We start from the raw sequence: 15,000 nt of genomic DNA, 5'->3' as shown, positions 1-15,000 counted from the left end.
GCTGGACTAGCTTGGATAGCCTGCTCCGTTGCAATTTTGTGTCGATGCACAAGGGTCGCAGTGCGGGGAAAAGAGGAGAACTTTGCACCAGCGAACTTTAACGGGTTAAACACTTGGAGGATGGATCGGAGGACCAGATCTGCTAGTAGACCGCCTCGTAGGCACCATTTCGCGGCACAGAGGATGCGGTTGATAGTGTCTGCATGTCTTTCTGTGTAGGTGCGCGGCCGCGTGTGTATGTGTGCGGTTTAGTAGATCCTTCCGGGTTATGTGCAAGAATACAGCTGCTGCTACCCCTACCCTTTGCTAAATCCCCGCACGTCCGCTGGTCGCTGGCTGCTCCCCGTCGAGTATTGCGCTCTGCTCACACCAAACCAACGATTTTTTTTTTCGCTATAACACTAAACAGCGTCTCCCCGTAGCAGCAGCTAACTAGGAGAGCCCTCTTCTCAAACCAGTTGATTAGCAGTAGAACCAATCGAAGGAGGCGATGAGTTGAACAGGATAGCAGAGAGGCAGGTGAGGTGGGAGAGGAGATAAGGGGAGCGTTCGTCGTTTGCCAGCTAGCGGTGGCTGCTAGCAACGCAGGCGAAGCAGGCGAGCGGTTTGTAGGTACGTCACACGGCGGGAACACCAGCTAGAAAATCAGATGGTCTGGCTGCCCGAGGAGTGGGTTATGCTGCTGGTCATCACCCGGATCACCGGATCTGCACGCACGCACGCACGCACGTACGCACGGTTGAACTGCACGGTCGGGTAGGCTACTGGTGCGCTGGCCTCCGCTGGACTGCTCGTCGTTGGGGCCACCTTGTCCTCCGCACCGTAATAGCGAATACACTGGAGGGAAAGAGAAAGATATAGTACGAGAGAAGTAGTGTGAGCAGGTGGACGAACCTGGCGGCAAGAGCATGCGCGAAATGGAGATTCACTGTGTCGTGTGCTCTTCGTTGTGTTTCCTCGCTAGGTGGTTTAACACAAATTACATCACCACGCGCGACAACTCCTCTCTTGTTGGTAGAAGTTTGGAGGACGCATATGGGGGAGTGGTAGTTGGATAGGAACCAGCCTGGGTTGTGGCTGCTGGCGTCATCATCGGTCTCAGCGTCGCACCTGAACCGCGATAAGAGCGTGACGAGCCGCATGCATTTCCCTCGCGTTACTACTACTACACTGCTATTGCGCTGCGTTGATTGTGTTATGTGTTGTTGGTGTCCATGGTAGGGAAGAGCTAGGTCGCCATAATCAGCTGCTGGTAGTAAACAACCGAGCTAGGACTACCGAGCGGAAGCTGTTGCTCTGCTAGTAGCGCCCAACATGGAGTCGCGGTTTTACTCTGAAATGTTTGATGAATGCCTTATTTTGTTTTTTTTTTTATGTGTTGTGGAGCATTTATTTACAGCTATTGAAAGGCACAGAGGGCAGTTCATGATGTTCAAGAAATTTGAACATAGGACGCCATCAAGTGGGTTGATGACCGGTAGTTCAAATTCACAAACCGCAAGGACTTTGCTAGCAGCCAAAGGGAAACTGCGTATGTTCTATCGACAGACGCCTACCGATTTGAAGCGGCCTACACATGCCGAATAATATTGATCAATACATGCGTGATCATATTTAATGTGTCCTAGACTACGTTGAAGCACTTGCTAAGGATATCGGTGAATTTCGAAATCTTGAAAATAGCGGTTTCCGTCTTCCCAGCGAACAATTTGGTGGTAAAACTGTAGAACTACCCCCTTCACCCCCTGGACGATTTGCTGCGTTTCTCTTTTCCATCACAATTTAAATCCCTAAATTAAGGTATTAGGAACAGGGGAAGAGGGGGATGGGAAACACTTCTAAAATTATAACCAAACCTTTAATGTAAAAATGCACCTCCCTGTCCCTTCCTTAATAGCTTAATTTACGCTTAAATATTGTGGCCCGATGAAAAAGATAACTATAAGAAATCTTCCGAGGGCAGTTTTACCAACTGGTTTTCCACTGCTCACTGGGACGGTGGAATCTAGCTGTCATGAAAACTGTCAAATTGTAAAAAAAAAAGATCAGGCGACGACCCTAAACGGTGGCGCCTAGCACACATTCATGCTGCGCACACAGCAGCAGTGCTTGGTGTAGAGGTTGGTGCAGCGGTAACGACGAGCAGCAGTACCAGAGCGCGTGTGAAGGTGCATAACGGCGATACGCGAGCCGTGAAGAAACTGTCAACCGCGTTGCGTTGCCGTAACGAGCCCCGTGCCTGGAATGTACGTTCCCGTGGGTTCTGCTGACGAGAGTCTTCTTGTGCTCTGCCTGGTTCTCGCTATAAGGACAGTCGGTGCCTGGTGCTTCATGCTGTATTGGATTGGCGGTCGGCATTCTCCAGCCGGGTCGGGTTGGCGGTTGTGACAAGCCCCCCCCCCCCCTCCCCATCCCCCTGAAACACAAAACATCATCCCAATCATGGGGGAATAATGGGCCCCCAACGCCCATCAGCTCCTTGGTGGTTTAGGCCGTCAAACCGCGGTCCGTGGATCATTCCTTCGTTTGCCACAACAGCGATGAAGCCACCCCAGGCAGCCCAGAGCCGGATCTCTTAGCGGCCACCTACAGTCGCTTTGCTTCGCACGAGAAGTACACAAGACACAAGACGCATGGCGAGCAGACCAGGCGGGCAGGTCGCGTCGCACCGCGGAGTTGACGTCCGACAGTGGTTGCTGTGGTGGTCCCGCGCAATCAGTGCATTTCGTCCGTATCCCGAAACTCCGGGCATCAGGATCAATCGGAGTAGTGCGATTCCGAGGTTGTTTCGTGTCCGTGTTTGTGGTGTTGTGCTTTACAGTGGGTCTACAATCAACGCTGCTGGTCGTCAGACCACCAACAATCAACAGTCGCATCCCACCACCCCCTTTCCAACCATTCTCACCCCTCGATCGTCGGGTGGGGCCAACCCAAAAGAAGAATTATGGTCACTGGCACACTGAAGATGCTATTATATGTGCGGAAGAGTTGATTTTTTATCACTTTGTCCCATTGTTTACATCGTTCCGTTCAGCTAGGATTGGCGATATAGGTGTTGCGCTGTCCTGTGACCTCTCTGGTTCTTTCTCTCTATCCTGGGGTCCTTGGTGTGGGCCTGGGTCACCCTTTTTTTTTTGGTTCTGGTTTTTTTTTAGATTTTGTCGCTTCGCTACTGTACGTGCATGGCATGGTTACTTGCGCAAACACACCGCCACCGGCTGTGGCGAGGGTGACCAGAAGGAATAGACTTCAACGACGAATGCAATAGCGAACGCCACGTGCTCCCCCCCCCCCCCCCCCACCCGTTCGTGACGTTCCTTCACCTGCGTCCGCTCGGTTAGCTGCAATGTTCCGGCGCTTTCTTGACACCAACGAGTCCTTGCGGTGCTCGAGGAGCTCTGGAGCACGTGCCCCAAACGTCAAACGGTGGCCGGGGCTGGACGGCGTACCAGGCGGTGGCCACTGCGCCGGACGGCTGTTGACACTACTCTGGTGTGGCTGGTTGACAGGCCCCGTGCCTCCTGTTTTCGGTGGCAATGTTTTGATCCTTGCTGCCCCGAGCCATCCTGGCGGAGGTAGCGGGCTTCGGGGGTAAACTATTATGCAATAGTGCACACGTTTGACCGCAGAGACCGCGTTTAGCACGCCGGCCAGTGCTCTCCGATGCGGTCTGGGAAAGGATTAGGTCTTTTCGGTTTGATGTGGACCAGGAGTGGCCGGATAGGTACCGTTCCGGTGTTCCGCCGGTTCATCATAGTTCAGTGAAAGATTAGCTAACCCTCCTATATCCTTCGGATGCATCTTAGTGGTCCAGGTCGCATTACCAACCAACAAACGACAGTATCGTCGAGTGATAGCTCCAGTGTTCCAGCACAATGCTGCATGGGGTGCCGTGCTGTGCGCTAGGGCCGTGTCGTCCGCAACTGTCCGGTACCCTGGCACGGTCAAACGTTCGCTGGTAAAGCATCGGTGCGGTGCTGTGTACGGTCGTTATGATTACAGTGGCGCAGAGACCTCTGTGACCGCCCCCACCAGGAAGTAAGTGTTAGTGTTTCGAGTTGCGAGTGCGTGTCTGTATTTTGGTGTGTTTGGTGTGTGTTTTTTTGTGTGTGTGTGCGCCTGAGCTGACGCCGTCGTCGGAAGGACACACACGGTAACCGATCAATCAATCGACGGGAGGAAACGGCACACGGCAGGAGTGGGAGAGGGCGCCCCGTACATTATTCGGGTGCGCCTGCAACATTCAACCGTCGAGGCCAGTCTCCTCCAGCAACTACTGTCGACGACGAACAACAACCAGCGGCAGCGGTCCGGATTTGGTAAGGTAAGGAAGGAATCCATCCAAGGAATCATCGAAGTGTGTGCGCGCGCGCGCTCTGTATTTTGAGGCGTTCGATAAACATTCCAGCCCTCACGGTTTTTGTTTATCCTCGCAGCGCAGCACAGAACCCGCCGTCGTCTGGTTTGGGAAAGCCGCCGGAATGTCGGCGCGAACGGTTTTTGATGTCTGGCCTGGCCTGGCAGCACGTTATCCCGGCGCGTGCAATGTTATTACCGGCGATCCCATTCCGATCCCAGCCGTGTGGACTCGAGGCGAGAAGCTAAACAGAGCCCGACCGCAGGGCTGGCAGGAGCGGGGTGGTACCACCATGGGCCCTTAGGCCCTCCGGGTCTCCTGCAGCTGTTCTCGAGCTATTCGAGTTCTGCGTGAAATGATTTCCTTATTCACCAGAGCCGATGATCTAGTTAACGATTTAGTATTTGTTTTTTTTTACAAACGCACCAAATCGTTTGTGTTTTACAAACGCAAAATTTTTTTTAATCAAATCGAAGCTTTCGAAAACTTGTACAGGCCAAAAACCAAACGATTTGACCATGGAGCATTTGCTAAATCCGGTATCGTCGGTGCCTTGGTGCCAGGTAGAGGCAAATTCGATCGTTTGTGTCGTGCGGTCACTGTGGTCACCCGGATCTCCCGATCAAAACCCGATAAACGAGAACGAAAAACAACCCTGTAAACAAATCCCAGGCTAGCTTCCTCATCATCATCACGCTGGGCACCACGACGCTTCATAAACTCTCCTCACCGTCAGCTCGCACGCTTACACGCTTAGTGGCTTAGCTGCCCAGCTGTGGAAAAACGTTTTCCCTGTGCGTTGATCGCAGATCTAATTAAAATGTTCTCAAACAAGTGTCTCAGCAACGGCAGCAGCAGCAGCAGCAGCAGCAGCGGCACCAGCAGTTCCCAGTTTATTGGCTGGTTATTTCCGCTTGTTTCCGCTCGTCCACTGCATGACATTTGACCCTTCCTCTCATGTTCATTCATCTTGTGTTCCGTAGCCTCCCGGGAGTTCAACACGCAGCAAGAGGAGAAGGATAACTGGACAATTGCAAACTGTTGCGGAAGACTGAGGGACGGTCCTGGCCCGATAAGCCGCACAGCACCCACGCGAAGGCACACTAGACACACGTGATTGCGAGCCATCCGCTCCCACCCCGCACCACCCCCCACCTCCCGGCATGTGCGCTGGTGACTGCATCCGGCTGTGAGCCATTTAGCACTAGCGAGAGGAGGGATGACCCTTTTACGTGTGAGTGTGCGCGCGCGCCAAGGTCGTGAGCCCTCCGGTCCGTTACTGGGCATAGCTAATGGGATTGCCATGCCGCCTCGCCAACGGCTTGGCTTGAAACCCATCTTTGCGCCCATCATCGCTAAAGCCGCGCGGTGAGCGTGAGCGATCCATGCTGCTGTACATTAGCGAATGATCCCCACGCACCGCAAGGCGGACAGCGGTCGATCGATGGAGAGTTCGAAAGCGATGAGATGAGACAGAAGCGTCATTTTCCCTCGGTTTCACTCGGAGCCCATTCCACACCTTGACCTCGGTCGGCCGCTCGCTCGCTCGCTCGCTCGCTGCTGACGCGATAAGCCGGACAAAAAAAAAGGGGGAGAAAGGGGGGAGCGACGAGCGAACGCGACGTTTGTTGGACGCCTGGGCGCCTTCCACACGCGGTGGCGTTAATTACGCCAACCAACGGCCTGACCCCGCTTCACTCTGGCGTCACGCTTCCGGCGCTCCGGCGTTCCGGGCCTTCCGCGTGAAGCTATTGGCTGTTTGCGGTTGATAGATGGCTGGATGGGATGGGATGGGTTGGTAACAAAAATAGAAACCAGGATGTCACATAATGGATGGATGGATGGATGGATCCTCATGGGATGATGTGCCCAAGGCAAAGTGCTTCGCAACAAAACAAAGCGACAGAAAGGACAACGAATAACTGTAACGATACCACCCACCTCACAACTCTCCGGGTTCGCGTCACCTACCTGGTGTGTATGTACACTCGCGTTTCTACTTTATCGCCCCGTGGGGCCATGCTGCGGCGATCCACAGCGTCAAGTGGACTGATTGGTTCAATAATGATTTATCTGCCGATGTGCGATTGGAATTCGGTGCGAGACGAGATGCAGCACCACCAGCAGCAACAACAACAACAACAACAACATCAACAGGCAACGATTGATACTCATAAGCGCTCGGCACCACCCTCATTCGCTTCCATTTTCTCGCTCGATGATGGAACGGGACTGCTATTTTTCGCTATTTTTAAAATACTTTTAGCACAGGCAGGAACGCCATCAGGAACGCAACAAATGGAAGAGAATAGGGGGAGGAAGGATGCGAAACGCTGGTCCGCGACGGTTCCGTTCTTGTTGATGGATTTTTTTTTTTGGTTTGTTATTAACTATCTGTTGCGGTGGTGTCAGCAGCTGGCAACCAATCCGTTGTCCGGTGGTCTGGTGTGAGATAATGGTGGCCGGTGGTCGCCTGGATGCCTTTTTCCAAGTGCCAGCAGTCACTTAGCAAGCCGTTAAGGTGAACTCAGCTCGAAGAAAAGCTAATTTTCGACGATTTGTTGTGAACAAACCAACTTCAACTTAAATTTGTTCAAATGATTGTCATATTAAACTACAACTGTTCAAGAATATTTGGTTCCATTTTTGGGAAATTCATAAACTCTCCTTTTCATCAAAGGTATCAAATTTAGGAAGCCGTGTCTTCGAATAAATAGTCTTGCCGGTGTCCATCGCAGCCACGTACCGGGTTTATCTAAAATATACAAATCAGTATTTTGTTTTTGTTAGATTATAAGTTTCTCCATGGTAGCATCGTTGAGTTTTTCTTGATTTTCCAATTTTCCGATTTTTGGAAGGATTTTAAAGTCGAAAAAGTAATGCTTCTACGATTGTTTGTCTTCAAAATGATTTTTTCATAATTATTTAAAAAAATATCACCATGAAAACGCAAAGGCGACTACCAGGAAAATAGTGCACAGATAATGATAGGTAGTAGTTTTTGCGGTACGATGGGCACCGACTTTGAGGAAAAAAATCTATAACTTTGTTAGTTTTTCTTCGATTGATCCAAAAATTGCACATAATACTCTTGAGAGGGTTAGCATTCATGGAAAAATGTATAAAATATATGCCACTAAACAAATTAAATACCTTAGTCCCCCCTCCCTAAATTAAATGTTTGACCTCTTATGCCATAATCATAATTCAGCTACCGCTTCGAAAACGTTCTTCATACGCCTGCAACCTTGCCATGGAGCAGCTCGGTAAGGTACGGTAACCGGAACCACCTTTCATATCCTGCTGCTGCTGCTGCTGCTGCTGCTGGTGTGATGATCTTGACCCTCCCCCGGGGATCGCGTGGTGATTTTTGTGTTTTGTTTTCGAAAGCGAAATCTCAATGCCTACCCCCATGGCAATAAAACAATAAAGTCCGTACCCGTCCGTTCAGAGCGCTTGATGGCATCTTTTGTTGCGTCGAACATTGTCGATCTTTAGAAGTAATTGGATCCAATAAAGGGTAAAGAGTGCATCGAAATGGTTGTCACTAATATGTTCTTTCGCTGATACTGAGCTGGAAATAATAAAACGGGATCCATCCAGCGTCCATTAGTGTGCAGTCATTTGAGGACATTTGAAACCGATCCAGTAATGGTTGAGATAGTGCTGTCCCAGGGCGCGCATCATTCTCGGGTGCGACAGGACGACACCATCATCAGGGCTACTCGATCGAGCTGTGATCGAGCGCTACTAATGCGTCGGTCACTCAGCTTCAACAGAAACGCGTGTGGAGTATGATGGACCATAAAATTGTCCCCTATGGTCCATCCATCCATGTCCATCCAGTGTAAAGTGCATTCCATTTCGTTGGTTGTGGCATTATTACGGTACGTGTGTACTCTGGTACTCTGGACAGACAACAGCAGCAGCACCAAGAATGCAGTCAATGTGCGCTCACTCATTTCGCGAGTGAGTATGGAAGACGGGACCGAACGTTGGCCGCAAACTTAACTTCTCCCACGCGCAGGGAATGCAGTGGCACGGGGTTGGGGGCGCACAAATCACGATTACCCTCCCATGAGAGAACCGCTGCCACCCCCCCCCCCCCCCTCCCCATTAGCCTGGCGCCGGCGATTCGTGACGGTTACGCTGCTGCTGCTGCTGCTGATGTTGCTAAAAATATAGAGTGCATTTCCACCGGAAATGGCAAATGTCATTCAGCCAGGACGATCATACCCTCTCTTCTCCCTCACCAACGTCAACGTCATCGCCGCCATCATCATCATCATCATCATCATCACCGGTGACACCGTTAATCGTGTATTGCCGGGTGCACAGCGGCGTAGCGAGCGCTGGCAACTCGTCGCAGGGTGCTTGTGCCGGATCGTTCGGAACGTTTAATTTCGGGGTTAATGGGATCCAGATGTGGGAAGCATTCGTGCGATGCTGTTGCTGCGACACATGTGCCAGGATGGCAGAGGATGCGTTGCAGTTGCAGTTGCAGTTGTGCAAAACCTTGCGCAAGAATTGCGCACGGAGAGACTACCAGCGAAGAGCGTTATTCCGGTTTTTTTTTTGTTCTCTCTCTCTCGGAGGGTGTGTGGATCAAATATAAACTGCCGTTGTTTATTTTTTGCAAATTTATTTTAAGTTTTAAAGCAAAAAGATTTTTTGTTATATTTTTCTACACAATCTCCTGATTCAGAAACATTTTTTTCCCAGCGGATATGCAGCTTTTTGATTCCTTCCACGGAGATGAAAGGCGTAGATCGTATTTGTAGCCAATTGCATCGCAAATTGGGTTTCACCTTCAGCATCACTGTTGGATCTTTTGTGTCTCCAAATGTTCCTGAGAGGGGCAAACACATGAAAGTCACAGGGAAGAAGCGAGGAAAGTTTTCTAATGTTTCCCACCTTCATTGCTCCATCTTTTCCCCTTTTTAATGCTGTAATTGCGTGTAACTGCGTGCATTTGCACAGGAAGAAGAAGAAGGTCTCGCCTTTTGCGGCGATATGCAAGCTGAAAAAAAAATGCTTCAATAACCCAGGATTAAGGGGGGGCTTCGGTAATTTCTGTCCAAAAAAAGGATAATATTTGACGATTTATTGTGACGTCGACCAATCAACTTTATTTTTTCAAGTGAATGGCATATTAAACTACAACTTTTCAAGAATATTTAGTTTTGTTTTGGGGAACATTGATTTAAAAACTTCATCCTTGGCATCCCATTTATGAAGGTGCGTCTGCGAAAAGGTACTTTTTCCGGTGCCCATCGTAGCTGCGTGATCGGTCACCAGAATAATACAAATCGATACTCGTTAGAAAGATTATAAGTTTATCTAGGTAGCCCCGTCGAGTTTTTGTTGATATTCCAATTTTTCGATTTTTTGCAGACTTTTGAAGTGGGAACTGTGACGTTTTTTTGCGAATTTGCCTAAAAACACTATTTTCAAAGATTTGTTTTTAAAAAAAAGTATCAACAATTTTTATAAAATCTCGACGGGGCTACCTGGCAAAGAGTGCATAGATTATGTGATAAAAATTTCGAATCGATCGGACCAGTAGATATTATTATTATTAGATTTGGGAAACGCTCTTCAAAGTAGCGAGCTGCCTTGGAGCCCTTGTATGAAACGCGGATTTTGAAAAATCTGTAACTTTGTCAGTTTTGCTTCGATTTTTGGGGACAGTCGAACGAACTATTTACGCTGTATACGCTGTGCGGTGGCCGGGGGGCGGCGGGGCATCATCGTTTGATGCTGCCGAGTCGCTTGCGCCGTCGCCTGTCCCGGCACACCGGCTGACCGGATCTATTTTAATACCGTGCGTCTCGGCTGTCTCGGTGCTCTGGAGTGTGCGGCCGCCAATTGCCGGCACCGAATGGTGGCGTTGTCGGTCGGTCGTGCGCCACCATCATATCATCTGCTACGCCTGCCTGCATTATGCGCTGCGCTACTGCAACATAGGCCGCTCCTTTGAAGTGCGTGCGTGCGTGCGAATGGTTCCGCCCGGATCGGAGGTTGCCTTTTTGCCAACAACCCATGTAGTCCAAGTGCTTCCGTCGCTTCTCGCTACCTTTCACCAGGTGCTGTTGGCGGGGACGAGAGCTGTGCCATGGGACACGGGGGATGGGGTGGCGGGGACCTTGAGGATATAGATATTTATATTTTTAGCCAGCCAGCCAGCCAGCCAGCCAGCCCGATGGCAGCAAGCAATCACCGGAACACCGGGGCGGTGCGGCGCTGGTGGGACGGGAACGGAAGCAGGGAATGTGGCTGCGAAAAACACGCGTGAATTTCCAAGACCCAATTCGCTGTCGAGCGTCGTGGAGCTCCGTGCTGTCCTGTGCTCCGACGTTATCCGACGTTACCGTTTTGGTTTATTTTGAGGGACGTACCAAAAAGAGGAGCAAGGGGGAGGGGGGTTTTTGGAGCCAGAGAGAGAGAGAGCGAGCTCCACAGGACGTTTCCCCCCCCCCCCCCCCTTGCGGGAGAAGTCAGATAGAATTAACGCCAACGCGAGCAGCTCGCGTGGTGGAAAATAAGTGATAAGGAAGGAAGGGGTGGGAGAGTGGGTTAAAGGTGGATGAACGGATGGTGGATTGCGAGGAGGGGGGATCGCGATTTTCTCTGTTGAGTGATTTTTGGAATGTTGAGTTGAGTGAGGATTGCGATAAAAAAAAAAAAATAAAGCTGACAACCCTGGAGGCAGATTGGGAGGTTATTTTTTGATAATCCCACCGCCCACCGACATCATCACCTTCTCCCAAGAATTTTCTCTCCGCGCCCCTCTATCGAGGCGAAAAAAAGTGGGTGCCGCTGGGAAAGCGTTTCCATTCTCCAGAACGAATAGTAGTAGCAGCAACAGCAGCAGCAGCAGCAGCAGCTGGTTCCCCTTCCAGGGAGTGTCCTGTCAGGAGTGTGTTCAGGGCCCTCGTCCAGGGCTTGTGCAAATTGTATCTAATCTTGTAACATGAAGCAAATACATTTTTCCCTTAGTTTGCAATTTTTATTTTTCAGGCAAACTAGCAAACTTTGTTGCAAACCCGCAGGGATTTGGGGTCCCAGCGCCCAGCGCGGAGCCCTGGGCATGTGCCCATTGTGCCCAATCCTTCGGTTGTAGCCACCGTTTAATTTCTTCTTCTTCTTCTTCTTCTTCTTCTCTTTCTGCTACTGATTGTAACGTCGATTACGATCAGGATAATGTGCAGAATTCTTTGTGGTGATGGATGGAGTTGAAAGTGGTGTGTCACGAGATGGTCTGGCCAATGGTGACCTCTCCCTGCGTGCACACCTGCGTCTAGAAATAGGAAAAAAAACCCGATTAATTCTAGGGAATAGATTCTAGACAGTGTGGACGCATGGTTAGACAGAAAGAAAGAGAAGAAAAAGAACGAAAGAGAAACAGAGATCCGCAATCGGATCTTAGAATCGGCAGCGCGTCAATTCCAACGGGGCTGCCGGTTCTATTTACGGCCCTTCCCTCCCTTAATGGATGCCCACATTTGGCCTTTGGCAAAGCCGAAGTCCGCGCTTCATTCAGACAACAGAGACAACCCGCCGCGGACGGGGGTGGATGTCACGGAAGGGGTCCGCGGTTATATCATCGCGGACGCGCATTCGCCGCCATCCCAGCAGGAGCCAAGGAGACAATGGAGACGGATTGTGTTTCAATAAGCTGCTGCTGCTGCTGCTACTCCTCCCTCGCCGCGCTATCGGGATCGATCAACCACCCCCCCAACCATCCCGAGTGTGTATGTGTGGTTGCGTGCGTGCGTTTGGTTTTGACGTTGACAAGTGTTTTCATTTCGCCTGTCAGCTGCTGCTGCTTCGGATGGGGAGTTTGCATAAGAAGGCGAAACCGTCGTCGTCGTCGTCGTCGTCGTTGTTGAGCGAAGTGCGCAAATGAAGACCTCTTCCACTCTTCCTTCTCCTGTTGCTCCCCACTTCAGCCTTCAGGGAATGAGTATTCTGCCACGCCATACCGGCGTGGTAGGGCGCGAGGGCACCGAGAGAGAGAGAGAGAGAGAGAGAGAGAGAGAGAGAGAGAGAGAGAGAGAGAGAGAGAACAAGTAAAGTCATTGATGATGGATGGCTGGATCGCCACTGACGACGAGCGGTGCGCGATCGGACCCCAACGATACAGTGTCGACACTGTGTGATGTCAGGAGTGTATGGCTGGAAGAGGGGGAGGATTGAATTTGAATGTCGCGAAGAAACAAACAAACGCCAACGATGCATAGCGGGAGAGAGAGAGAGACCCGTCCCGTCTCGTCCCACCATTGTGGGCTCCAAAACGAGAACCACACATCCGGATAATCTACCACTTGTCCGGACTACAAGAATCTAGGGGGAAAGTGTATGTAATCCTAGAAAAAATGAGAAAGAATTCCAGAGATTGAGCTGTGTCCTTTTCTTTTCGTTTGGTTTGTGGGCGCGCTCGGTTGTGTAAAACTTGTTGTCCACCCAAACCACCGCCGGGTAAAAAAAAAAAAACGGACGATGTCTCTGATGCAGGTCATCATCATCATCGTCGTCATCGTTCGTATTCTCATATGGTGCCGTGGTGCATACAAATCGACACATTTGGTGGACCTTCTGCCGGACTCTAAACCCCCTTTCCCTTCCCGCACCCGGGCGGAGGGGGGGGGGGGGGGTTTCAATTCGTCAGCGAGACAAGAGGGACAAGAGAGCTAACACACAGCGACGCTCGCTCGAGCGGTGAAATATGGTTTTTCGTTCGCTCTGATCCGCTTCGTTGTCGTGCACCAGCAACGTGCAGCCTTGCTGACGCCGAGCAACAACAACAACAATAAAACACCACGAAACCAGATTACTACACGCCACGCCTCGCACCACGCGCTTCTTGAGTTGGGGGGAAGGCCTTATGCTAATCACGGCCCCGTCCGACACCGCTCACCTCACGACTTCTTACGCGTGCCCTCGCGTAGTTGACCTTCCTTTTTTTTTTTGTTTTTTTTTTTTGAAGGGGTGCGGAGAGAAGCGAAACGATCGCGCCCACCGACGCCGACGAACTTCTCCAAAAACACACGATGATGATGACGAGTTCGGCGGGTCCGTTGACGTGTCCGTCATCGTGCAGGCAATCTGTTTACATCTTGCCCTTGCTCCTGCTCATCTGTTTCCCACCTATCGTGCTTCATCTAAGTTTTTTTTTTGCTTCTAGAAAACAGGAAGTTTATCTATGGCCGCCTGGTGTTGTTGTAGCATTCCACCCCAAAAACTGGTCACTAATCCGCCCGCCATCATTACACACCGCGCCGGAGGTCTGGTATCTATATATCGGATCGGCGCCGCGTTTGATCGCTCGCTTGTGCACCCGGGCAGCCCCCCGGGGCGGTCCCTAGATGAGCCCTGTTTCTTTTTCGGGATAGTCTATTTCGACCGATCTACGGTCATGTTCGAGTGCGGACCGAGTAGATCCAGACCACTGTGTTGGCTCTGTCTGAAACTTTTGCGACAGCCCCACCACACTGCATCTACGCAATGCTCGCAACAGCGGATCGTGGCTACGGGTGAACCGGTGAAGCTCGGCGCACGATAGGAATGCTTTCGATATCTTTTTTTGGGCCACATTATGTTTTTTTTTTTTAAATATGTCTCAGTCAACGGGCACAATCTACGCCTGTCTTGATCCTGAAAACTACTTCTATCCTGCAAAAAATTACAATCAGCTTCTAACGTGCATCCATTTCTTATTATATTATATTTTTTTTATTTTTAAACTCGAAAAAGTGATGCATTTTACGATTCTACCAGCAAAAAAAAAACAACTTTTACACTATTGGGATGCGATCACTCTTGGAGAGAGTTCGAGACAGGGGCCTAGGGATCAAACCATCACGCATCATCTCCATGAGCTCACTGCTCGCGACAGTTATGCGGGTTTGGACCACGACCACGGAACGGTTCTGGCTGAATCGAGACTACTGACACGCATTAGGATGGTCAATATGTTTCTTCGGCTCCAGAAATATATGTATACATATTTGTTTTTTTTTTTAACATGCCAGCCCCATCCATCGACGCCAACACACGCGCGACGCATATTTTAATACCGTTGACCCCGATGGTGCGGTGCGTGCGGTGCGCACACGGTGTGACACAGTTGCTCAACCAAGTTGTTTTTCGGCCGTCGGTCTCGTCTCCCGCTCTCTCTCTCTCTCTCTCTCTCTTGCCCCGTGCTACCGATATGTCCTCATCCAACAGTAGCAGCAGTAGGTCAACAGGAGGCAACGCATTCGAAAAACCCCGGCTGGCCGCTACTGGCTCGATGGATTGCAGCAGCTTCCGTTTAGGTTTGCTTCGGGAGGGGAACAGGGCAGGTGTCCCTACGGTTCCCGTACGCTCTGTCTGCGTCTCTGTGCCAAAGCGCTAGCTCCAAACTGGTTCCCCTACTGGAGAGTACTATCGGAAGCAACTTTCCAGGGACCTCCGACGCGTTGCGTGCACGTCAGTGACGAGTGGGAAAAAAGGGGGCTGGTCTGGAGTGGTTTCGCCGATTAGACGCGGCTCGAAGGCTCGCGGGATTCGCCAAAAGGTCGGCCGCGTGGGGGGGGGGGGATCGACGCCACCCTTCTTCGGTGCTCTCTCCTCTCTCTGCTCTCCAGGAGAGTCTACGG

General features: G+C 50.9%; 2 protein-coding genes across 7 annotated transcripts in view; one reads left to right on the top strand and one right to left on the bottom strand.

Annotated features, from left to right (window-relative positions):
• The window catches only part of LOC126579850 (uncharacterized), a 3,961-nt gene extending 2,918 nt beyond the window's left edge, over positions 1–1,043 (bottom strand). For both annotated transcript variants that reach the window (XM_050243501.1, XM_050243502.1), the window contains exons 1-2: positions 895–1,043; positions 1–837 (exon numbers count right to left, since the gene is read on the bottom strand). The exon at positions 1–837 is cut by the window's left edge and continues 89 nt beyond it. The gene's annotated coding sequence lies outside the window, so the exon portion shown is untranslated. The remainder of the gene's footprint in view (positions 838–894) is intronic.
• Positions 1,044–2,048: 1,005 nt separating this feature from the next.
• Positions 2,049–15,000, top strand: part of LOC126579588 (Ca(2+)/calmodulin-responsive adenylate cyclase) — a 25,020-nt gene continuing 12,068 nt past the window's right edge. For 2 of the 5 annotated variants that reach the window (XM_050243024.1, XM_050243019.1), the window contains exons 1-2: positions 2,123–2,246; positions 3,807–4,324. The gene's annotated coding sequence lies outside the window, so the exon portion shown is untranslated. The other 3 variants (XM_050243021.1, XM_050243022.1, XM_050243020.1) reach the window with 3 other exon arrangements.

The sequence above is a fragment of the Anopheles aquasalis genome, chromosome Y (genome assembly GCF_943734665.1).
Source record: "Anopheles aquasalis chromosome Y, idAnoAquaMG_Q_19, whole genome shotgun sequence".
Lineage (NCBI taxonomy): Eukaryota > Metazoa > Arthropoda > Insecta > Diptera > Culicidae > Anopheles > Anopheles aquasalis.
The sequence above is the reverse complement of the archived record's forward strand: the minus strand, read 5'-3'. Positions and strand labels throughout refer to the sequence as shown.